We start from the raw sequence: 24,566 nt of genomic DNA, 5'->3' as shown, positions 1-24,566 counted from the left end.
GCTTTCGGATCCCATTTCTCTGTTGGAGAACTCGGCGGGTAGCTCTTCAGGTTCTGACTTGGTGGAAGAGAATGTCCGTCTTTCTGCCACGAAAAGAAGCCTTCATGCGGAGATCTTCGGATCCGACGATGAGATGGGCGATGAATCTGGATCGCCGAGTAAACGCTATACTTCGCGACATTCATCAATTGGTTCTGATGACAGAGATGTACCTTCCACCCCAGCGTCGGCTTCGGGGAAACACACTTGATCCTTCACATGGCCCAACTCCGCAAAGTGCCGTTTAAGCATTTCGGCTCCACCCGTTGCTGGAACACGATGTTGGATACATTGACCGGCGGTGCTCAGTTGGAGTTCGTCGGTGGTAAGAGTCCTGTACTGCCTATACCGTGCTCTCTTGAGGGAATCCGAGCCTTTATGGCTGTCTTCGCTCCGAATCATCGCTGTCAGCGTCTTCGTCGGATGCTTCCCGAGCTACACTTCTTCTTCTCTCCGTCGGTACTGGAGGAAGCTCGGCGGTGCCTGGCTTTGCAGACTTGACCTCGTACCTTGATGCAGGCTCTTGGCGATATGTGGGTGAAGCTTTGTGGCGACTGTCCTTTAAACTCGACGGAGCAGCCTGTCACTACGGATGAACAAGTGACTCGTTTCTTCGTCGCCCTCTACGAGCGCCGCCACTGGATCGTCGAGTCTAGCATGTTAATGCGCCTCCACCCTGACTTGAATCCGACAGCTACGACTGCTCAGCTCGCAGAAGTGTCCGAGCATTGGCTGGTGTGCAAACCCGAGCGCAAGCGCCGTAGTGACACGCTACGATCGTTGTTTGTCGCTATCTACGACCAATTTTACTCGACGGTCACACAGAAGCTCGGCGGTAAGTCTGGAGTGCGCTCGCAAAAGTGCTGAAGGTGTAGAGAAGGATGTGGTAGAGCAGGCTGGCGCCGTTTGACGCGCGTGCGATGCGTCGTTTTGTGCGTCTGGTTGTTTTTGTGTTGAAATTTGTATGGCGAGTTGTGGTTGTACGAATTCTCGTTAGTATAGTGGGTTAGTATACCCGCCTGTCATGGGGTGACCCGGGTTCAATTCCCGGACGGGAAGCTTCTTTTGCTCTGCTGCGCCCATACTGCCACCTTGTTTTGTCGTGTTGCGCCCAACGGCAGTCTTCCACACACGTTTCGCCCCCTTTAGGCAACGCACGGCTGGCGCGCGAGCTACACCTATTGCAATAGCGGACAGAACACTCGTCACAGGACTTGATCCCGAACTTCGTCTTGTGTGACAGCTGGTACCGTTGTATCTATATCGACACGCGACGTACGGCGTCTTGACCGTGAGGAGACTGGTCACGAGCCCTTTGAGGCGTGACTGAATCCGTCGGAGCGACGTGGTGGAGTCATGCGAGAGGAGTAAAGCTGTTTGTCATGGCAGGTGCTGGTGGATTGCACAGTGGCTGAGTCCGCTCGAAGTATGGCTGAAGGTGCAGAGGAGGATGTGGTGGAGCAGGCTGGCGCCGTTTGACGCGCGTGCGATGCGTCGTTTTGTGCGTCTGGTTGTTTTTGTGTTGAAATTTGTATGGCGAGTTGTGGTTGTACGAATTCTCGTTAGTATAGTGGTTAGTATACCCGCCTGTCACGCGGGTGACCCGGGTTCAATCCCCGGACGGGAAGCTTCTTTTGCTCTGCTGCGCTCATACTGCCACCTTGTTTTGTCGTGTTGCGCCCAACGGCAGTCTTTCCCACACGTTTCGCCTCCTTTAGGCAACGCACGGCTGGCGCGCGAGCTACACCTATTGCAATAGCGGACAGAACACTCGTCACAGGACTTGATCCCGAACTTCGTCTTGTGCGACAGCTGGTACCGTTGTATCTATATCGACACGCGACGTACGGCGTCTTGACCGTGAGGAGACTGGTCACGAGCCCTTTGAGGCGTGACTGAATCCGTCGGAGCGACGTGGTGGAGTCATGCGAGAGGAGTAAAGCTGTTTGTCATGGCAGGTGCTGGTGGATTGCACAGTGGCTGAGTCCGCTCGAAATATGGCTGAAGGTGCAGAGGAGGATGTGGTGGAGCAGGCTGGCGCCGTTTGACGCGCGTGCGATGCGTCGTTTTGTGCGTCTGGTTGTTTTTTGTTGAAATTTGTATGGCGAGTTGTGGTTGTACGAATTCTCGTTAGTATAGTGGTTAGTATACCCGCCTGTCATGGGGTGACCCGGGTTCAATTCCCGGACGGGAAGCTTCTTTTGCTCTGCTGCGCCCATACTGCCACCTTGTTTTGTCGTGTTGCGCCCAACGGCAGTCTTTCACACACGTTTCGCCTCCTTTAGGCAACGCACGGCTGGCGTGCAAGCTACACCTATTGCAATAGCGGACAGAACACTCGTCACAGGACTTGATCCCGAACTTCGTCTTGTGCGACAGCTGGTACCGTTGTATCTATATCGACACGCGACGTACGGCGTCTTGACCGTGAGGAGACTGGTCACGAGCCCTTTGAGGCGTGACTGAATCCGTCGGAGCGACGTGGTGGAATCATGCGAGAGGAGTAAAGCTGTTTGTCATGGCCGGTGCTCGTGGATTGCACAGTGGCTGAGTCCGCTCGAAGTATGGCTGAAGGTGCAGAGGAGGATGTGGTGGAGCAGGCTGGCGCCGTTTGACGCGCGTGCGATGCGTCGTTTTGTGCGTCTGGTTGTTTTTTGTTGAAATTTGTATGGCGAGTTGTGGTTGTACGAATTCTCGTTAGTATAGTGGTTAGTATACCCGCCTGTCACGCGGGTGACCCGGGGTCAATTCCCGGACAGGAAGCTTCTTTTGCTCTGCTGCGCCCATACTGCCACCTTGTTTTGTCGTATTGCGCCCAACGGCAGTCTTCCACACACGTTTCGCCTCCTTTAGGCAACGCACGGCTGGCGCGCAAGCTACACCTATTGCAATAGCGGACAGAACACTCGTCACAGGACTTGATCCCGAACTTCGTCTTGTGCGACAGCTGGTACCGTTGTATCTAGATCGACACGCGACGTACGGCGCCTTGACCGTGAGGAGACTGGTCACGAGCCCTTTGAGGCGTGACTGAATCCGTCGGAGCGACGTGGTGGAGTCATGCGAGAGGAGTAAAGCTGTTTGTCATGGCAGGTGCTGGTGGATTGCACAGTGGCTGAGTCCGCTCGAAGTATGGCTGAAGGTGCAGAGGAGGATGTGGTGGAGCAGGCTGGCGCCGTTTGACGCGCGTGCGATGCGTCGTTTTGTGCGTCTGGTCGTTTTTGTGTTGAAATTTGTATGGCGAGTTGTGGTTGTACGAATTCTCGTTAGTATAGTGGTTAGTATACCCGCCTGTTACGCGGGTGACCCGGGTTCAATTCCCGGACGGGAAGCTTCTTTTGCTCTGCTGCGCCCATACTGCCACCTTGTTTTGTCGTGTTGCGCCCAACGGCAGTCTTCCACACACGTTTCGCCCCCTTTAGGCAACGCACGGCTGGCGCGCGAGCTACACCTATTACAATAGCGGACAGAACACTCGTCACAGGACTCGATCCCGAACTTCGTCTTGTGTGACAGCTGGTACCGTTGTATCTAGATCGACACGCGACGTACGGCGTCTTGACCGTGATGAGACTGGTCACGAACTCTTTGAGGCGTGACTGAATCCGTCGGAGCGACGTGGTGGAGTCATGCGAGAGGAGTAAAGCTGTTTGTCATGGCAGGTGCTGGTGGATTGCACAGTGGCTGAGTCCGCTCGAAGTATGGCTGAAGGTGCAGAGGAGGATGTGGTGGAGCAGGCTGGCGCCGTTTGACGCGCGTGCGATGCGTCGTTTTGTGCGTCTGGTTGTTTTGTGTTGAAATTTGTATGGCGAGTTGTGGTTGTATGAATTCTCGTTAGTATAGTGGGTTAGTATACCCGCCTGTCACGCGGGTGACCCGGGGTCAATTCCCGGACGGGAAGCTTCTTTTTGCTCTGCTGCGCCCATACTGCCACCTTGTTTTGTCGTATTGCGCCCAACGGCAGGCTTCCACACACGTTTCGCCTCCTTTAGGCCACGCACGGCTGGCGCGCGAGCTACACCTATTGCAATAGCGGACAGAACACTCGTCACAGGACTCGATCCCGAACTTCGTCTTGTGTGACGACTGGTAGTGTTGTATCTAGATCGACACGCGACGTACGGCGTCTTGACCGTGAGGAGACTGGTCACGAGCCCTTTGAGGCGTGACTGAATCCGTCGGAGCGACGTGGTGGAGTCATGCGAGAGGAGTAAAGCTGTTTGTCATGGCAGGTGCTGGTGGATTGCACAGTGGCTGAGTCCGCTCGAAGTATGGCTGAAGGTGCAGAGGAGGATGTGGTGGAGCAGGCTGGCGCCGTTTGACGCGCGTGCGATGCGTCGTTTTGTGCGTCTGGTTGTTTTTGTGTTGACATTTGTATGGCGAGTTGTGGTTGTACGAATTCTCGTTAGTATAGTGGTTAGTATACCCGCCTGTCACGCGGGTGACCCGGGCTCAATTCCCGGACGAAAAGCTTCTTTTGCTCTGCTGCGCCCATACTGCCACCTTGTTTTGTCGTATTGCGCCCAACGGCAGTCTTCCACACACGTTTCGCCTCCTTTAGGCAACGCACGGCTGGCGCGCGAGCTACACCTATTGCAATAGCGGACAGAACACTCGTCACAGGACTTGATCCCGAACTTCGTCTTGTGCGACAACTGGTACCGTTGTATCTAGATCGACACGCGACGTACGGCGTCTTGACCGTGAGGAGACTGATCACGAGCCCTTTGAGGCGTGACTGAATTCGTCGGAGCGACGTGGTGGAATCATGCGAGAGGAGTAAAGCTGCTTGTCATGGCCGGTGCTCGTGGATTGCACAGTGGCTGAACGCGCTCGAAAGTATGGCTGAAAGGTGCAGAGGAGGATGTGGTGGAGCAGGCTGGCGCCGTTTTGACGCGCGTGCGATGCGTCGTTTTGTGCGTCTGGTTGTTTTTGTGTTGAAATTTGTATGGCGAGTTGTGGTTGTACGAATTCTCGTTAGTATAGTGGTTAGTATACCCGCCTGTCACGCGGGTGACCCGGGTTCAATTCCCGGACGGGAAGCTTCTTTTGCTCTGCTGCGCCCATACTGCCACCTTGTTTTGTCGTGTTGCGCCCAACGGCAGTCTTCCACACACGTTTCGCCTCCTTTAGGCAACGCACGGCTGGCGTGCAAGCTACACCTATTGCAATAGCGGACAGAACACTCGTCACAGGACTCGATCCCGAACTTCGTCTTGTGCGACGACTGGTAGTGTTGTATCTAGATCGACACGCGACGTACGGCGTCTTGACCGTGATGAGACTGGTCACGAGCTCTTTGAGGCGTGACTGAATCCGTCGGAGCGACGTGGTGGAGTCATGCGAGAGGAGTAAAGCTGTTTGTCATGGCAGGTGCTGGTGGATTGCACAGTGGCTGAGTCCGCTCGAAGTATGGCTGAAGGTGCAGAGGAGGATGTGGTGGAGCAGGCTGGCGCCGTTTGACGCGCGTGCGATGCGTCGTTTTGTGCGTCTGGTTGTTTTGTGTTGAAATTTGTATGGCGAGTTGTGGTTGTATGAATTCTCGTTAGTATAGTGGTTAGTATACCCGCCTGTCACGCGGGTGACCCGGGTTCAATTCCCGGACGGGAAGCTTCTTTTGCTCTGCTGCGCCCATACTGCCACCTTGTTTTGTCGTGTTGCGCCCAACGGCAGTCTTCCACACACGTTTCGCCTCCTTTAGGCAACGCACGGCTGGCGTGCAAGCTACACCTATTGCAATAGCGGACAGAACACTCGTCACAGGACTCGATCCCGAACTTCGTCTTGTGCGACGACTGGTAGTGTTGTATCTAGATCGACACGCGACGTACGGCGTCTTGACCGTGATGAGACTGGTCACGAGCTCTTTGAGGCGTGACTGAATCCGTCGGAGCGACGTGGTGGAGTCATGCGAGAGGAGTAAAGCTGTTTGTCATGGCAGGTGCTGGTGGATTGCACAGTGGCTGAGTCCGCTCGAAGTATGGCTGAAGGTGCAGAGGAGGATGTGGTGGAGCAGGCTGGCGCCGTTTGACGCGCGTGCGATGCGTCGTTTTGTGCGTCTGGTTGTTTTTGTGTTGAAATTTGTATGGCGAGTTGTGGTTGTACGAATTCTCGTTAGTATAGTGGTTAGTATACCCGCCTGTCACGCGGGTGACCCGGGTTCAATTCCCGGACGGGAAGCTTCTTTTGCTCTGCTGCGCCCATACTGCCACCTTGTTTTGTCGTGTTGCGCCCAACGGCAGTCTTTCACACACGTTTCGCCTCCTTTAGGCAACGCACGGCAGGCGCGCGAGCTACACCTATTGCAATAGCGGACAGAACACTCGTCACAGGACTCGATCCCGAACTTCGTCTTGTGCGACAACTGGTACCGTTGTATCTAGATCGACACGCGACGTACGGCGTCTTGACCGTGAGGAGACTGGTCACGAGCCCTTTGAGGCGTGACTGAATCCGTCGGAGCGACGTGGTGGAGTCATGCGAGAGGAGTAAAGCTGTTTGTCATGGCAGGTGCTGGTGGATTGCACAGTGGCTGAGTCCGCTCGAAATATGGCTGAAGGTGCAGAGGAGGATGTGGTGGAGCAGGCTGGCGCCGTTTGACGCGCGTGCGATGCGTCGTTTTGTGCGTCTGGTTGTTTTTGTGCTGAAATTTGTATGGCGAGTTGTGGTTGTACGAATTCTCGTTAGTATAGTGGTTAGTATACCCGCCTGTCACGCGGGTGACCCGGGTTCAATTCCCGGACGGGAAGCTTCTTTTGCTCTGCTGCGCCCATACTGCCACCTTGTTTGTCGTATTGCGCCCAACGGCAGTCTTCCACACCGTTTCGCCTCCTTTAGGCAACGCACGGCTGGCGCGCGAGCTACACCTATTGCAATAGCGGACAGAACACTCGTCACAGGACTTGATCCCGAACTTCGTCTTGTGCGACAACTGGTACCGTTGTATCTAGATCGACACGCGACGTACGGCGTCTTGACCGTGAGGAGACTGGTCACGAGCCCTTTGAGGCGTGACTGAATCCGTCGGAGCGACGTGGTGGAGTCATGCGAGAGGAGTAAAGCTGTTTGTCATGGCAGGTGCTCGTGGATTCCACAGTGGCTGAGTCCGCTCGAAATATGGCTGAAGGTGCAGAGGCGGATGTGGTGGAGCAGGCTGGCGCCGTTTGACGCGCGTGCGATGCGTCGTTTTGTGCGTCTGGTTGTTTTTGTGTTGAAATTTGTATGGCGAGTTGTGGTTGTACGAATTCTCGTTAGTATAGTGGTTAGTATACCCGCCTGTCACGCGGGTGACCCGGGTTCAATCCCCGGACGGGAAGCTTCTTTTGCTCTGCTGCGCTCATACTGCCACCTTGTTTTGTCGTGTTGCGCCCAACGGCAGTCTTTCCCACACGTTTCGCCTCCTTTAGGCAACGCACGGCTGGCGCGCGAGCTACACCTATTGCAATAGCGGACAGAACACTCGTCACAGGACTTGATCCCGAACTTCGTCTTGTGCGACAACTGGTACCGTTGTATCTAGATCGACACGCGACGTACGGCGTCTTGACCGTGAGGAGACTGGTCACGAGCCCTTTGAGGCGTGACTGAATCCGTCGGAGCGACGTGGTGGAGTCATGCGAGAGGAGTAAAGCTGTTTGTCATGGCAGGTGCTCGTGGATTGCACAGTGGCTGAGTCCGCTCGAAGTAAGGCTGAAGGTGCAGAGGCGGATGTGGTGGAGCAGGCTGGCGCCGTTTGACGCGCGTGCGATGCGTCGTTTTGTGCGTCTGGTTGTTTTTGTGTTGAAATTTGTATGGCGAGTTGTGGTTGTACGAATTCTCGTTAGTATAGTGGTTAGTATACCCGCCTGTCACGCGGGTGACCCGGGTTCAATTCCCGGACGGGAAGCTTCTTTTGCTCTGCTGCGCCCATACTGCCACCTTGTTTTGTCGTGTTGCGCCCAACGGCAGTCTTCCCCACACGTTTCGCCTCCTTTAGGCAACGCACGGCTGGCGCGCGAGCTACACCTATTGCAATAGCGGACAGAACACTCGTCACAGGACTCGATCCCGAACTTCGTCTTGTGCGACAGCTGGTACCGTTGTATCTAGATCGACACGCGACGTACGGCGTCTTGACCGTGAGGAGACTGGTCACGAGCCCTTTGAGGCGTGACTGAATCCGTCGGAGCGACGTGGTGGAGTCATGCGAGAGGAGTAAAGCTGTTTGTCATGGCAGGTGCTGGTGGATTGCACAGTGGCTGAGTCCGCTCGAAATATGGCTGAAGGTGCAGAGGAGGATGTGGTGGAGCAGGCGGGCGCCGTTTGACGCGCGTGCGATGCGTCGTATTGTGCGTCTGGTTGTTTTTGTGCTGAAATTTGTATGGCGAGTTGTGGTTGTACGAATTCTCGTTAGTATAGTGGTTAGTATACCCGCCTGTCACGCGGGTGACCCGGGTTCAATTCCCGGACGGGAAGCTTCTTTTGCTCTGCTGCGCCCATACTGCCACCTTGTTTTGTCGTATTGCGCCCAACGACAGTCTTCCACACACGTTTCGCCTCCTTTAGGCAACGCACGGCTGGCGCGCGAGCTACACCTATTGCAATAGCGGACAGAACACTCGTCACAGGACTTGATCCCGAACTTCGTCTTGTGCGACAACTGGTACCGTTGTATCTAGATCGACACGCGACGTACGGCGTCTTGACCGTGAGGAGACTGGTCACGAGCCCTTTGAGGCGTGACTGAATCCGTCGGAGCGACGTGGTGGAATCATGCGAGAGGAGTAAAGCTGCTTGTCATGGCCGGTGCTCGTGGATTGCACAGTGGCTGAGTCCGCTCGAAGTAAGGCTGAAGGTGCAGAGGCGGATGTGGTGGAGCAGGCTGGCGCCGTTTGACGCGCGTGCGATGCGTCGTTTTGTGCGTCTGGTTGTTTTTGTGTTGATATTTGTATGGCGAGTTGTGGTTGTACGAATTCTCGTTAGTATAGTGGTTAGTATACCCGCCTGTCACGCGGGTGACCCGGGTTCAATATCCGGACGGGAAGCTTCTTTTGCTCTGCTGCGCCCATACTGCCACCTTGTTTTGTCGTATTGCGCCCAACGACAGTCTTCCACACACGTTTCGCCTCCTTTAGGCAACGCACGGCTGGCGCGCGAGCTACACCTATTGCAATAGCGGACAGAACACTCGTCACAGGACTTGATCCCGAACTTCGTCTTGTGCGACAACTGGTACCGTTGTATCTAGATCGACACGCGACGTACGGCGTCTTGACCGTGAGGAGACTGGTCACGAGCCCTTTGAGGCGTGACTGAATCCGTCGGAGCGACGTGGTGGAATCATGCGAGAGGAGTAAAGCTGTTTGTCATGGCCGGTGCTCGTGGATTGCACAGTGGCTGAGTCCGCTCGAAGTAAGGCTGAAGGTGCAGAGGCGGATGTGGTGGAGCAGGCTGGCGCCGTTTGACGCGCGTGCGATGCGTCGTTTTGTGCGTCTGGTTGTTTTTGTGTTGAAATTTGTATGGCGAGTTGTGGTTGTACGAATTCTCGTTAGTATAGTGGTTAGTATACCCGCCTGTCACGCGGGTGACCCGGGTTCAATTCCCGGACGGGAAGCTTCTTTTGCTCTGCTGCGCCCATACTGCCACCTTGTTTTGTCGTATTGCGCCCAACGGCAGTCTTCCACACACGTTTCGCCTCCTTTAGGCAACGCACGGCTGGCGCGCGAGCTACACCTATTGCAATAGCGGACAGGACACTCGTCACAGGACTTGATCCCGAACTTCGTCTTGTGCGACAACTGGTACCGTTGTATCTAGATCGACACGCGACGTACGGCGTCTTGACCGTGAGGAGACTGGTCACGAGCCCTTTGAGGCGTGACTGAATCCGTCGGAGCGACGTGGTGGAGTCATGCGAGAGGAGTAAAGCTGTTTGTCATGGCAGGTGCTCGTGGATTGCACAGTGGCTGAGTCCGCTCGAAGTAAGGCTGAAGGTGCAGAGGCGGATGTGGTGGAGCAGGCTGGCGCCGTTTGACGCGCGTGCGATGCGTCGTTTTGTGCGTCTGGTTGTTTTTGTGTTGAAATTTGTATGGCGAGTTGTGGTTGTACGAATTCTCGTTAGTATAGTGGTTAGTATACCCGCCTGTCACGCGGGTGACCCGGGTTCAATCCCCGGACGGGAAGCTTCTTTTGCTCTGCTGCGCTCATACTGCCACCTTGTTTTGTCGTGTTGCGCCCAACGGCAGTCTTTCCCACACGTTTCGCCTCCTTTAGGCAACGCACGGCTGGCGCGCGAGCTACACCTATTGCAATAGCGGACAGAACACTCGTCACAGGACTCGATCCCGAACTTCGTCTTGTGCGACAACTGGTACCGTTGTATCTAGATCGACACGCGACGTACGGCGTCTTGACCGTGAGGAGACTGGTCACGAGCCCTTTGAGGCGTGACTGAATCCGTCGGAGCGACGTGGTGGAGTCATGCGAGAGGAGTAAAGCTGTTTGTCATGGCAGGTGCTGGTGGATTGCACAGTGGCTGAGTCCGCTCGAAGTATGGCTGAAGGTGCAGAGGCGGATGTGGTGGAGCAGGCTGGCGCCGTTTGACGCGCGTGCGATGCGTCGTTTTGTGCGTCTGGTTGTTTTTGTGCTGAAATTTGTATGGCGAGTTGTGGTTGTACGAATTCTCGTTAGTATAGTGGTTAGTATACCCGCCTGTCACGCGGGTGACCCGGGTTCAATCCCCGGACGGGAAGCTTCTTTTGCTCTGCTGCGCTCATACTGCCACCTTGTTTTGTCGTGTTGCGCCCAACGGCAGTCTTTCCCACACGTTTCGCCTCCTTTAGGCAACGCACGGCTGGCGCGCGAGCTACACCTATTGCAATAGCGGACAGAACACTCGTCACAGGACTTGATCCCGAACTTCGTCTTGTGCGACAACTGGTACCGTTGTATCTAGATCGACACGCGACGTACGGCGTCTTGACCGTGAGGAGACTGGTCACGAGCCCTTTGAGGCGTGACTGAATCCGTCGGAGCGACGTGGTGGAGTCATGCGAGAGGAGTAAAGCTGTTTGTCATGGCCGGTGCTCGTGGATTGCACAGTGGCTGAGTCCGCTCGAAGTATGGCTGAAGGTGCAGAGGAGGATGTGGTGGAGCAGGCTGGCGCCGTTTGACGCGCGTGCGATGCGTCGTTTTGTGCGTCTGGTTGTTTTTGTGCTGACATTTGTATGGCGAGTTGTGGTTGTACGAATTCTCGTTAGTATAGTGGTTAGTATACCCGCCTGTCACGCGGGTGACCCGGGTTCAATTCCCGGACGGGAAGCTTCTTTTGCTCTGCTGCGCCCATACTGCCACCTTGTTTTGTCGTATTGCGCCCAACGACAGTCTTCCACACACGTTTCGCCTCCTTTAGCCAACGCACGGCTGGCGCACGAGCTACACCTATTGCAATAGCGGACAGAACACTCGTCACAGGACTTGATCCCGAACTTCGTCTTGTGCGACAACTGGTACCGTTGTATCTAGATCGACACGCGACGTACGGCGTCTTGACCGTGAGGAGACTGATCACGAGCCCTTTGAGGCGTGACTGAATTCGTCGGAGCGACGTGGTGGAATCATGCGAGAGGAGTAAAGCTGCTTGTCATGGCCGGTGCTCGTGGATTGCACAGTGGCTGAGTCCGCTCGAAGTAAGGCTGAAGGTGCAGAGGCGGATGTGGTGGAGCGCGTGCGATGCGTCGTTATGTGCGTCTGGTTGTTTTTGTGTTGAAATTTGTATGGCGAGTTGTGGTTGTACGAATTCTCGTTAGTATAGTGGTTAGTATACCCGCCTGTCACGCGGGGTGACCCGGGTTCAATGCCCGGACGGGAAGCTTCTTTTGCTCTGCTGCGCCCATACTGCCACCTTGTTTTGTCGTATTGCGCCCAACGACAGTCTTCCACACACGTTTCGCCTCCTTTAGCCAACGCACGGCTGGCGCGCGAGCTACACCTATTGCAATAGCGGACAGAGCACTCGTCACAGGACTTGATCCCGAACTTCGTCTTGTGCGACAACTGGTACCGTTGTATCTAGATCGACACGCGACGTACGGCGTCTTGACCGTGAGGAGACTGGTCACGAGCCCTTTGAGGCGTGACTGAATCCGTCGGAGCGACGTGGTGGAGTCATGCGAGAGGAGTAAAGCTGTTTGTCATGGCCGGTGCTCGTGGATTGCACAGTGGCTGAATCCGCTCGAAGTAAGGCTGAAGGTGCAGAGGCGGATGTGATGGAGCAGGCTGGCGCCGTTTGACGCGCGTGCGATGCGTCGTTTTGTGCGTCTGGTTGTTTTTGTGTTGACATTTGTATGGCGAGTTGTGGTTGTACGAATTCTCGTTAGTATAGTGGTTAGTATACCCGCCTGTCACGCGGGTGACCCGGGTTCAATTCCCGGACGGGAAGCTTCTTTTACTCTGCTGCGCCCATACTGCCACCTTGTTTTGTCGTGTTGCGCCCAACGGCAGTCTTTCACACACGTTTCGCCTCCTTTAGGCAACGCACGGCAGGCGCGCGAGCTACACCTATTGCAATAGCGGACAGAACACTCGTCACAGGACTTGATCCCGAACTTCGTCTTGTGCGACAACTGGTACCGTTGTATCTAGATCGACACGCGACGTACGGCGTCTTGACCGTGAGGAGACTGGTCACGAGCCCTTTGAGGCGTGACTGAATCCGTCGGAGCGACGTGGTGGAGTCATGTGAGAGGAGTAAAGCTGTTTGTCATGGCCGGTGCTCGTGGATTGCACAGTGGCTGAATCCGCTCGAAGTAAGGCTGAAGGTGCAGAGGCGGATGTGATGGAGCAGGCTGGCGCCGTTTGACGCGCGTGCGATGCGTCGTTTTGTGCGTCTGGTTGTTTTTGTGCTAAAATTTGTATGGCGAGTTGTGGTTGTACGAATTCTCGTTAGTATAGTGGTTAGTATACCCGCCTGTCACGCGGGTGACCCGGGTTCAATATCCGGACGGGAAGCTTCTTTTGCTCTGCTGCGCCCATACTGCCACCTTGTTTTGTCGTATTGCGCCCAACGACAGTCTTCCACACACGTTTCGCCTCCTTTAGGCAACGCACGGCTGGCGCGCGAGCTACACCTATTGCAATAGCGGACAGAACACTCGTCACAGGACTTGATCCCGAACTTCGTCTTGTGCGACAGCTGGTACCGTTGTATCTAGATCGACACGCGACGTACGGCGTCTTGACCGTGAGGAGACTGGTCACGAGCCCTTTGAGGCGTGACTGAATCCGTCGGAGCGACGTGGTGGAGTCATGCGAGAGGAGTAAAGCTGTTTGTCATGGCAGGTGCTGGTGGATTGCACAGTGGCTGAGTCCGCTCGAAGTATGGCTGAAGGTGCAGAGGAGGATGTGGTGGAGCAGGCTGGCGCCGTTTGACGCGCGTGCGATGCGTCGTTTTGTGCGTCTGGTTGTTTTGTGTTGAAATTTGTATGGCGAGTTGTGGCTGTACGAATTCTCGTTAGTATAGTGGTTAGTATACCCGCCTGTCACGCGGGTGACCCGGGTTCAATTCCCGGACGGGAAGCTTCTTTTGCTCTGCTGCGCCCATACTGCCACCTTGTTTTGTCGTATTGCGCCCAACGGCAGTCTTCCACACACGTTTCGCCTCCTTTAGGCAACGCACGGCTGGCGTGCAAGCTACACCTATTGCAATAGCGGACAGAACACTCGTCACAGGACTTGATCCCGAACTTCGTCTTGTGCGACAGCTGGTACCGTTGTATCTAGATCGACACGCGACGTACGGCGTCTTGACCGTGAGGAGACTGGTCACGAGCCCTTTGAGGCGTGACTGAATCCGTCGGAGCGACGTGGTGGAGTCATGCGAGAGGAGTAAAGCTGTTTGTCATGGCAGGTGCTGGTGGATTGCACAGTGGCTGAGTCCGCTCGAAATATGGCTGAAGGTGCAGAGGAGGATGTGGTGGAGCAGGCTGGCGCCGTTTGACGCGCGTGCGATGCGTCGTTTTGTGCGTCTGGGTGTTTTTGTGTTGACATTTGTATGGCGAGTTGTGGTTGTACGAATTCTCGTTAGTATAGTGGTTAGTATACCCGCCTGTCACGCGGGTGACCCGGGTTCAATTCCCGGACGGGAAGCTTCTTTTGCTCTGCTGCGCCCATACTGCCACCTTGTTTTGTCGTGTTGCGCCCAACGGCAGTCTTCCACACACGTTTCGCGTCCTTTAGGCAACGCACGGCTGGCGCGCGAGCTACACCTATTGCAATAGCGGACAGAACACTCGTCACAGGATTTGATCTTGAACTTCGTCTTGTGCGACAACTGGTACCGTTGTATCTAGATCGACACGCGACGTACGGCGTCTTGACCGTGATGAGACTGGTCACGAGCTCTTTGAGGCGTGACTGAATCCGTCGGAGCGACGTGGTGGAATCATGCGAGAGGAGTAAAGCTGTTTGTCATGGCAGGTGCTGGTGGATTGCACAGTGGCTGAGTCCGCTCGAAATATGGCTGAAGGTGCAGAGGAGGATGTGGTGGAGCAGGCTGGCGCTGTTTGACGCGCGTGCGATGCGTCGTATTGTGCGTCTGGTTGTTTTTGTGTTGAAATTTGTATGGCGAGTTGTGGTTGTATGAATTCTCGTTAGTATAGTGGTTAGTATACCCGCCTGTCACGCGGGTGACCCGGGTTCAATTCCCGGACGGGAAGCTTCTTTTGCTCTGCTGCGCCCATACTGCCACCTTGTTTTGTCGTGTTGCGCCCAACGGCAGTCTTCCACACACGTTTCGCCTCCTTTAGGCAACGCACGGCAGGCGCGCGAGCTACACCTATTGCAATAGCGGACAGAACACTCGTCACAGGACTTGATCCCGAGCTACGTCTTGTGCGACAACTGCTACCGTTGTATCTAGATCGACACGCGACGTACGGCGTCTTGACCGTGAGGAGACTGGTCACGAGCCCTTTGAGGCGTGACTGAATCCGTCGGAGCGACGTGGTGGAATCATGCGAGAGGAGTAAAGCTGTTTGTCATGGCCGGTGCTCGTGGATTGCACAGTGGCTGAGTCCGCTCGAAGTAAGGCTGAAGGTGCAGAGGCGGATGTGGTGGAGCAGGCTGGCGCCGTTTGACGCGCGTGCGATGCGTCGTTTTGTGCGTCTGGTTGTTTTTGTGTTGAAATTTGTATGGCGAGTTGTGGTTGTACGAATTCTCGTTAGTATAGTGGTTAGTATACCCGCCTGTCACGCGGGTGACCCGGGTTCAATTCCCGGACGGGAAGCTTCTTTTGCTCTGCTGCGCCCATACTGCCACCTTGTTTTGTCGTGTTGCGCCCAACGGCAGTCTTCCACACACGTTTCGCCCCCTTTAGGCAACGCACGGCTGGCGCGCGAGCTACACCTATTACAATAGCGGACAGAACACTCGTCACAGGACTCGATCCCGAACTTCGTCTTGTGTGACAGCTGGTACCGTTGTATCTAGATCGACACGCGACGTACGGCGTCTTGACCGTGAGGAGACTGGTCACGAGCCCTTTGAGGCGTGACTGAATCCGTCGGAGCGACGTGGTGGAGTCATGCGAGAGGAGTAAAGCTGTTTGTCATGGCAGGTGCTGGTGGATTGCACAGTGGCTGAGTCCGCTCGAAGTATGGCTGAAGGTGCAGAGGAGGATGTGGTGGAGCAGGCTGGCGCCGTTTGACGCGCGTGCGATGCGTCGTTTTGTGCGTCTGGTTGTTTTTGTGTTGAAATTTGTATGGCGAGTTGTGGTTGTACGAATTCTCGTTAGTATAGTGGTTAGTATACCCGCCTGTCACGCGGGTGACCCGGGTTCAATCCCCGGACGGGAAGCTTCTTTTGCTCTGCTGCGCCCATACTGCCACCTTGTTTTGTCGTGTTGCGCCCAACGGCAGTCTTTCACACACGTTTCGCCTCCTTTAGGCAACGCACGGCAGGCGCGCGAGCTACACCTATTGCAATAGCGGACAGAACACTCGTCACAGGACTTGATCCCGAACTTCGTCTTGTGCGACAACTGCTACCGTTGTATCTAGATAGACACGCGACGTACGGCGTCTTGACCGTGAGGAGACTGATCACGAGCCCTTTGAGGCGTGACTGAATCCGTCGGAGCGACGTAGTGAAGTCATGCGAGAGGAGTAAAGCTGTTTGTCATAGCCGATGCTGGTGGATTGCACAGTGGCTGAGTCCGCTCGAAGTATGGCTGAAGGTGCAGAGGAGGATGTGGTGGAGCAGGCTGGCGCCCGTTTGACGCGCGTGCGATGCGTCGTTTTGTGCGTCTGGTTGTTTTTGTGTTGAAATTTGTATGGCGAGTTGTGGTTGTACGAATTCTCGTTAGTATAGTGGTTAGTATACCCGCCTGTCACGCGAGTGACCCGGGTTCAATTCCGAGACAGGAAGCTTCTTTTGCTCTGCTGCGCCCATACTGCCACCTTGCTTTGTCGTGTTGCGCCCAACGGCAGTCTTTCCCACACGTTTCGCCTCCTTTAGGCAACGCACGGCTGGCGCGCGAGCTACACCTATTGCAATAGCGGACAGAACACTCGTCACAGGACTCGATCCCGAACTTCGTCTTGTGTGACAGCTGGTACCGTTGTATCTAGATCGACACGCGACGTACGGCGTCTTGACCGTGAGGAGACTGGTCACGAGCCCCTTGAGGCGTGACTGAATCCGTCGGAGCGACGTGGTGGAGTCATGCGAGAGGAGTAAAGCTGTTTGTCATGGCAGGTGCTGGTGGATTGCACAGTGGCTGAGTCCGCTCGCAGTATAGCTGAAAGTGCACAGGAAAGAAGTGTGTGGAACAGGGCTGCGCCCTTTTGACGCGCGTGCGATGCGTCGTTTTGTGCGTCTGGTTGTTTTTGTTTTGAAATTTGTATGGCGAGTTGTGGCTGTACGAATTCTCGTTAGTATAGTGGTTAGTATACCCGCCTGTCACGCGGGTGACCCGGGTCCAATTCCCGGACGGGAAGCTTCTTTTGCTCTGCTGCGCCCATACTGCCACCTTGTTTTGTCGTGTTGCGCCCAACGGCAGTCTTCCACACACGTTTCGCCTCCTTTAGGCAACACACGGCTGGCGCGCGAGCTACACCTATTGCAATAGCGGACAGAACACTCGTCACAGGACTTGATCCCGAACTTCGTCTTGTGCGACAACTGGTACCGTTGTATCTAGATCGACACGCGACGTACGGCGTCTTGACCGTGAGGAGACTGGTCACGAGCCCTTTGAGGCGTGACTGAATCCGTCGGAGCGACGTGGTGGGGTCATGCGAGAGGAGTAAAGCTGTTTGTCATGGCAGGTGCTGGTGGATTGCACAGTGGCTGAGTCCGCTCAAAATAGGCCTGAAGGTGCAGAGAAAGATGTGGTGGAGCAGGCTGGCGCCGTTTGACGCGCGTGCGATGCGTCGTTTTGTGCGTCTGGTTGTTTTTGTTTTGAAATTTGTATGGCGAGTTGTGGTTGTACGAATTCTCGTTAGTATAGTGGCTAGTATACCCGCCTGTCACGCGGGTGACCCGGGTCCAATTCCCGGACGGGAAGCTTCTTTTGCTCTGCTGCGCCCATACTGCCACCTTGTTTTGTCGTGTTGCGCCCAACGGCAGTCTTCCACACACGTTTCGCCTCCTTTAGGCAACACACGGATGGCGCGCGAGCTACACCTATTGCAATAGCGGACAGAACACTCGTCACAGGACTTGATCCCGAACTTCGTCTTGTGCGACAGCTGCTACCGTTGTATCTAGATCGACACGCGACGTACGGCGTCTTGGCCGTGAGGAGACTGGTCACGAGCCCTTTGAGGCGTGACTAAATCCGTCGGAGCGACGTGGTGGAGTCATGCGAGAGGATAAAGCTGTTTGTCATGGCAGGTGCTGGTGGATTGCACAGTGGCTGAGTCCGCTCAAAATAGGCCTGAAGGTGCAGAGGCGGATGTGGTAGAGCAGGCTGGCGCCGTTTGACGCGCGTGCAATGCGTCGTTTTGTGCGTCTGGTTGTTTTTGTTTTGAAATTTGTATGGCGAGTTGTGGCTGTACGAATTCTCGTTAGTATAGTGGCTAGTATACCCGCCTGTCACGCGGGTGACCCGGGTCCAATTCCCGGACGGGAAGCTTCTTTTGCTCTGCTGCGCCCATACTGCCACCTTGTTTTGTCGTGTTGCGCCCAACGGCAGTCTTCCACACACGTTTCGCCTCCTTTAGGCAACACACGGCTGGTGCGCGAGCTACACCTATTGCAATAGCGGACAGAACACTCGTCACAGGACTTGATCCCGAGCTACGTCTTGTGCGACAACTGCTACCGTTGTATCTAGATCGACACGCGACGTACGGCGTCTTGACCGTGGGGAGACTGGTCACGAGCCCTTTGAGGCGTGACTGAATCCGTCGGAGCGACGTGGGGGAGTCATGCGAGAGGATAAAGCTGTTTGTCATGGCAGGTGCTCGTGGATTGCACAGTGGCTGAGTCCGCTCAAAATAGGCCTGAAGGTGCAGAGAAAGATGTGTTGGAGCAGGCTGGCGCCGTTTGACGCGCGTGCGATGCGTCGTTTTGTGCGTCTGGTTGTTTTTGTTTTGAAATTTGTATGGCGAGTTGTGGCTGTACGAATTCTCGTTAGTATAGTGGTTAGTAAACCCGCCTGTCACGCGGGTGACCCGGGTTCAATTCCCGGACGGGAAGCTTCTTTTACTCTGCTGCGCTCATACTGCCACCTTGTTTTGTCGTGTTGCGCCCAACGGCAGTCTTTCACACACGTTTCGCCTCCTTTAGGCAACGCACGGCAGGCGCGCGAGCTACACCTATTGCAATAGCGGACAGAACACTCGTCACAGGACTTGATCCCGAACTTCGTCTTGTGCGACAACTGGTACCGTTGTATCTAGATCGACACGCGACGTACGGCGTCTTGACCGTGAGGAGACTGGTCACGAGCCCTTTGAGGCGTGACTGAATCCGTCGGAGCGACGTGGTGGAATCATGCGAGAGGAGTAAAGCTGTTTGTCATGGCCGGTGCTCGTGGATTGCACAGTGGCTGAGTCCGCTCGAAGTATGGCTGAAGGTGCAGAGGCGGATGTGGTGGAGCAGGCTGGCGCCGTTTGACGCGCGTGCGATGCGTCGTTTTGTGCGTCTGGTTGTTTTTGTTTTGAAATTTGTATGGCGAGTTGTGGTTGTACGAATTCTCGTTAGTATAGTGGTTAGTATACCCGCCTGTCACGCGGGTGACCCGGGTTCAATTCCCGGACGGGAAGCTTCTTTTGCTCTGCTGCGCCCATACTGCCACCTTGTTTGTCGTGTTGCGCCCAACGGCAGTCTTCCCCACACGTTTCGCCTCCTTTAGGCAACGCACGGCTGGCGCGCGAGCTACACCTATTGCAATAGCGGACAGAACACTCGTCACAGGACTTGATCCCGAACTTCGTCTTGTGCGACAACTGCTACCGTGGTATCTAGATCGACACGCGACGTACGGCGTCTTGACCGTGAGGAGACTGGTCACGAGCCCTTTGAGGCGTGACTGAATCCGTCGGAGCGACGTGGTGGAGTCATGCGAGAGGATAAAGCTGTTTGTCATGGCAGGTGCTCGTGGATTGCACAGTGGCTGAGTCCGCTCAAAATAGGCCTGAAGGTGCAGAGAAAGATGTGGTGGAGCAGGCTGGCGCCGTTTGACGCGCGTGCGATGCGTCGTTTTGTGCGTCTGGTTGTTTTTGTGTTGAAATTTGTATGGCGAGTTGTGGCTGTACGAATTCTCCTTAGTATAGTGGTTAGTATACCCGCCTGTCACGCGGGTGACCCGGGTTCAATTCCCGGACGAAAGCTTCTTTTGCTCTGCTGCGCCCATACTGCCACCTTGTTTTGTCGTGTTGCGCCCAACGCAGTCTTCCACACACGTTTCGCCTCCTTTAGGCAACGCACGGCTGGCGCGCGAGCTACACCTATTGCAATAGCGGACAGAACACTCGTCACAGGACTTGATCCCGAACTTCGTCTTGTGCGACAACTGGTACCGTTGTATCTAGATCGATACGCGACGTACGGCGTCTTGACCGTGAGGAGACTGGTCACGAGCCCTTTGAGGCGTGACTGAATCCGTCGGAGCGACGTGGTGGAGTCATGCGAGAGGAGTAAAGCTGTTTGTCATGGCAGGTGCTCGTGGATTGCACAGTGGCTGAGTCCGCTCGAAGTAAGGCTGAAGGTGCAGAGGCGGATGTGGTGGAGCAGGCTGGCGCCGTTTGACGCGCGTGCGATGCGTCGTTTTGTGCGTCTGGTTGTTTTTGTGTTGAAATTTGTATGGCGAGTTGTGGTTGTACGAATTCTCGTTAGTATAGTGGTTAGTATACCCGCCTGTCACGCGGGTGACCCGGGTTCAATTCCCGGACGGGAAGCTTCTTTTACTCTGCTGCGCCCATACTGCCACCTTGTTTTGTCGTGTTGCGCCCAACGGCAGTCTTCCACACACGTTTCGCCTCCTTTAGGCAACGCACGGCAGGCGCGCGAGCTACACCTATTGCAATAGCGGACAGAACACTCGTCACAGGACTTGATCCCGAACTTCGTCTTGTGCGACAGCTGGTACCGTTGTATCTAGATCGACACGCGACGTACGGCGTCTTGACCGTGAGGAGACTGGTCACGAGCCCTTTAAAGCGTGACTGAATCCGTCGGAGCGACGTGGTGGAGTCATGCGAGAGGATAAAGCTGTTTGTCATGGCAGGTGCTGGTGGATTGCACAGTGGCTGAGTCCGCTCAAAATAGGCTTGAAGGTGCCGAGAAAGATGTGGTGGAGCAGGCTGGCGCCGTTTGACGCGCGTGCGATGCGTCGTTTTGTGCGTCTGGTTGTTTTTGTGTTGAAATTTGTATGGCGAGTTGTGGTTGTACGAATTCTCGTTAGTATAGTGGTTAGTATACCCGCCTGTCACGCGGGTGACCCGGGTTCAATTCCGGACGGGAAGCTTCTCTTACTCTGCTGCGCCCATACTGCCACCTTGTTTTGTCGTGTTGCGCCCAACGGCAGTCTTCCACACACGTTTCGCCTCCTTTAGGCAACGCACGGCAGGCGCGCGAGCTACACCTATTGCAATAGCGGACAGAACACTCGTCACAGGACTTGATCCCGAACTTCGTCTTGTGCGACAACTGGTACCGTTGTATCTAGATCGACACGCGACGTACGGCGTCTTGACCGTGAGGAGACTGGTCACGAGCCCTTTGAGGCGTGACTGAATCCGTCGGAGCGACGTGGTGGAATCATGCAAGAGGAGTAAAGCTGTTTGTCATGGCCGGTGCTCGTGGATTGCACAGTGGCTGAGTCTGCTCAAAATAGGCCTGAAGGTGCAGAGGCGGATGTGGTGGAGCAGGCTGGCGCCGTTTGACGCGCGTGCGATGCGTCGTTTTGTGCGTCTGGGTGTTTTTGTGTTGAAATTTGTATGGCGAGTTGTGGCTGTACGAATTCTCGTTAGTATAGTGGTTAGTATACCTCGCCTATCACGCGGGTGACCCGGGTCCAATTCTCTGACGGGAAGCTTCTTTTGCTCTGCTGCGTCCATACTGCCACCTTGTTTGTCGTATTGCGCCCAACGGCAGTCTTCCACACACGTTTCGCCTCCTTTAGGCAACGCACGGATGGCGCGCGAGCTACACCTATTGCAATAGCGGACAGAACACTCGTCACAGGACTTGATCCCGAACTTCGTCTTGTGCGACAACTGCTACCGTTGTATCTAGATCGACACGCGACGTACGGCGTCTTGACCGTGAGGAGACTGGTCACGAGCCCTTTGAGGTGTGACTAAATCCGTCGGAGCGACGTGGTGGGGTCATGCGAGAGGATAAAGCTCTTTGTCATGGCAGGTGCTCGTGGATTGCACAGTGGCTGAGTCTGCTCAAAATAGGCCTGAAGGTGCAGAGAAAGATGTGGTGGAGCAGGCTGGCGCCGTTTGACGCGCGTGCGATGCGTCGTTTTGTGCGTCTGGTTGTTTTTGTTTTGAAATTTGTATGGCGAGTTGTGGCTGTACGAATTCTCGTTAGTATAGTGGCTAGTATACCCGCCTATCACGCGGGTGACCCGGGTCCAATTCCCTGACGGGAAGCTTCTTTTGCTCTGCTGCGCCCATACTGCCACCTTGTTTTGTCGTGTTGCGCCCAACGGCAGTCTTCCACACACGTTTCGCCTCCTTTAGGCAACACACGGCTGGCGCGCGAGCTACACCTATTGCAATAGCGGACAGAACACTCGTCACAGGACTTGATCCCGAGCTACGTCTTGTGCGACAACTGCTACCGTTGTATCTAGATCGACACGCGACGTACGGCGTCTTGACCGTGAGGAGACTGGTCACGAGCCCTTTGAGGCGTGACTGAATCCCGTCGGAGCGACGTGGTGGAGTCATGCGAGAGGATAAAGCTGTTTGTCATGGCAGGTGCTGGTGGATTGCACAGTGGCTGAGTCCGCTCAAAATAGGCTTGAAGGTGCCGAGAAAGATGTGGTGGAGCAGGCTGGCGCCGTTTGACGCGCGTGCGATGCGTCGTTTTGTGCGTCTGGTTGTTTTTGTGTTGAAATTTGTATGGCGACTTGTGGCTGTACGAATTCTCGTTAGTATAGTGGTTAGTATACCCGCCTGTCACGCGGGTGACCCGGGTCCAATTCCCGGACGGGAAGCTTCTTTTGCTCTGCTGCGTCCATACTGCCACCTTGTTTGTCGTATTGCGCCCAACGGCTGTCTTCCACACCCCTTTCGCCTCCTTTAGGCAACGCACGGCTGGCGCGCGAGCTACACCTATTGCAATAGCGGACAGGACACTCGTCACAGGACTTGATCCCGAACTTCGTCTTGTGCGACAACTGGTACCGTTGTATCTAGATCGACACGCGACGTACGGCGTCTTGACCGTGAGGAGACTGGTCACGAGCCCTTTGAGGCGTGACTTAATCCGTCGGAGCGACGTGGTGGAATCATGCGAGAGGAGTAAAGCTGTTTGTCATGGCCGGTGCTCGTGGATTGCACAGTGGCTGAGTCCGCTCGAAGTAAGGCTGAAGGTGCAGAGGCGGATGTGATGGAGCAGGCTGGCGCCGTTTGACGCGCGTGCGATGCGTCGTTTTGTGCGTCTGGTTGTTTTTGTGTTGAAATTTGTATGGCGAGTTGTGGTTGTACGAATTCTCGTTAGTATAGTGGTTAGTATACCCGCCTGTCACGCGGGTGACCCGGGTTCAATTCCCGGACGGGAAGCTTCTTTTGCTCTGCTGCGCCCATACTGCCACCTTGTTTTGTCGTATTGCGCCCAACGGCAGTCTTTTACACACGTTTCGCCTCCTTTAGGCAACGCACGGCTGGCGCGCGAGCTACACCTATTGCAATAGCGGACAGAACACTCGTCACAGGACTTGATCCCGAACTTCGTCTTGTGCGACAACTGGTACCGTTGTATCTAGATCGACACGCGACGTACGGCGTCTTGACCGTGAGGAGACTGGTCACGAGCCCTTTGAGGCGTGACTGAATCCGTCGGAGCGACGTGGTGGAATCATGCGAAAGGAGTAGAGCTGTTTGTCAGGGCAGGTGCTCGTGGATTGCACAGTGGCTGAGTCCGCTCGAAATATGGCTGAAGGTGCAGAAGAGGATGTGGTGGAGCAGGCTGGCGCCGTTTGACGCGCGTGCGATGCGTCGTTTTGTGCGTCTGGTTGTTTTTGTGTTGAAATTTGTATGGCGAGTTGTGGTTGTACGAATTCTCGTTAGTATAGTGGTTAGTATACCCGCCTGTCACGCGGGTGACCCGGGTTCAATTCCCGGACGGGAAGCTTCTTTAGCTCTGCTGCGCCCATACTGCCACCTTGTTTTGTCGTGTTGCGCCCAACGGCAGTCTTTCACACACGTTTCGCCTCCTTTAGGCAACGCACGGCAGGCGCGCGAGCTACACCTATTGCAATAGCGGACAGAACACTCGTCACAGGACTCGATCCCGAACTTCGTCTTGTGCGACGACTGGTAGTGTTGTATCTAGATCGACACGCGACGTACGGCGTCTTGACCGTGAGGAGACTGGTCACGAGCTCTTTGAGGCGTGACTGAATCCGTCGGAGCGACGTGGTGGAGTCATGCGAGAGGAGTAAAGCTGTTTGTCATGGCAGGTGCTGGTGGATTGCACAGTGGCTGAGTCCGCTCGAAGTATGGCTGAAGGTGCAGAGGAGGATGTGGTGGAGCAGGCTGGAGCCGTTTGACGCGCGTGCGATGCGTCGTTTTGTGCGTCTGGTTGTTTTGTGTTGAAATTTGTATGGCGAGTTGTGGTTGTATGAATTCTCGTTAGTATAGTGGTTAGTATACCCGCCTGTCACGCGGGTGACCCGGGTTCAATTCCCGGACGGGAAGCTTCTTTTGCTCTGCTGCGCTCATACTGCCACCTTGTTTTGTCGTGTTGCGCCCAACGGCAGTCTTTCCCACACGTTTCGCCTCCTTTAGGCAACGCACGGCAGGCGCGCGAGCTACACCTATTGCAATAGCGGACAGAACACTCGTCACAGGACTTGATCCCGAACT

General features: G+C 55.2%; 1 non-coding gene across 1 annotated transcript; it reads left to right on the top strand.

Moving 5' to 3' along the window:
* Nucleotides 1-21,484: 21,484 nt before the first annotated feature.
* Nucleotides 21,485-21,557, top strand: PITG_26203. Its single transcript has one exon. It is a non-coding gene; the product is annotated as a tRNA-Asp (tRNA).
* Nucleotides 21,558-24,566: the final 3,009 nt, after the last annotated feature.

This window comes from Phytophthora infestans, genomic scaffold (assembly GCF_000142945.1).
Source record: "Phytophthora infestans T30-4 supercont1.7 genomic scaffold, whole genome shotgun sequence".
NCBI classification, from domain to species: domain Eukaryota; phylum Oomycota; class Peronosporomycetes; order Peronosporales; family Peronosporaceae; genus Phytophthora; species Phytophthora infestans.
Note: the sequence above shows the minus strand (reverse complement) of the source record. Positions and strands in the feature narration are given on the sequence as shown.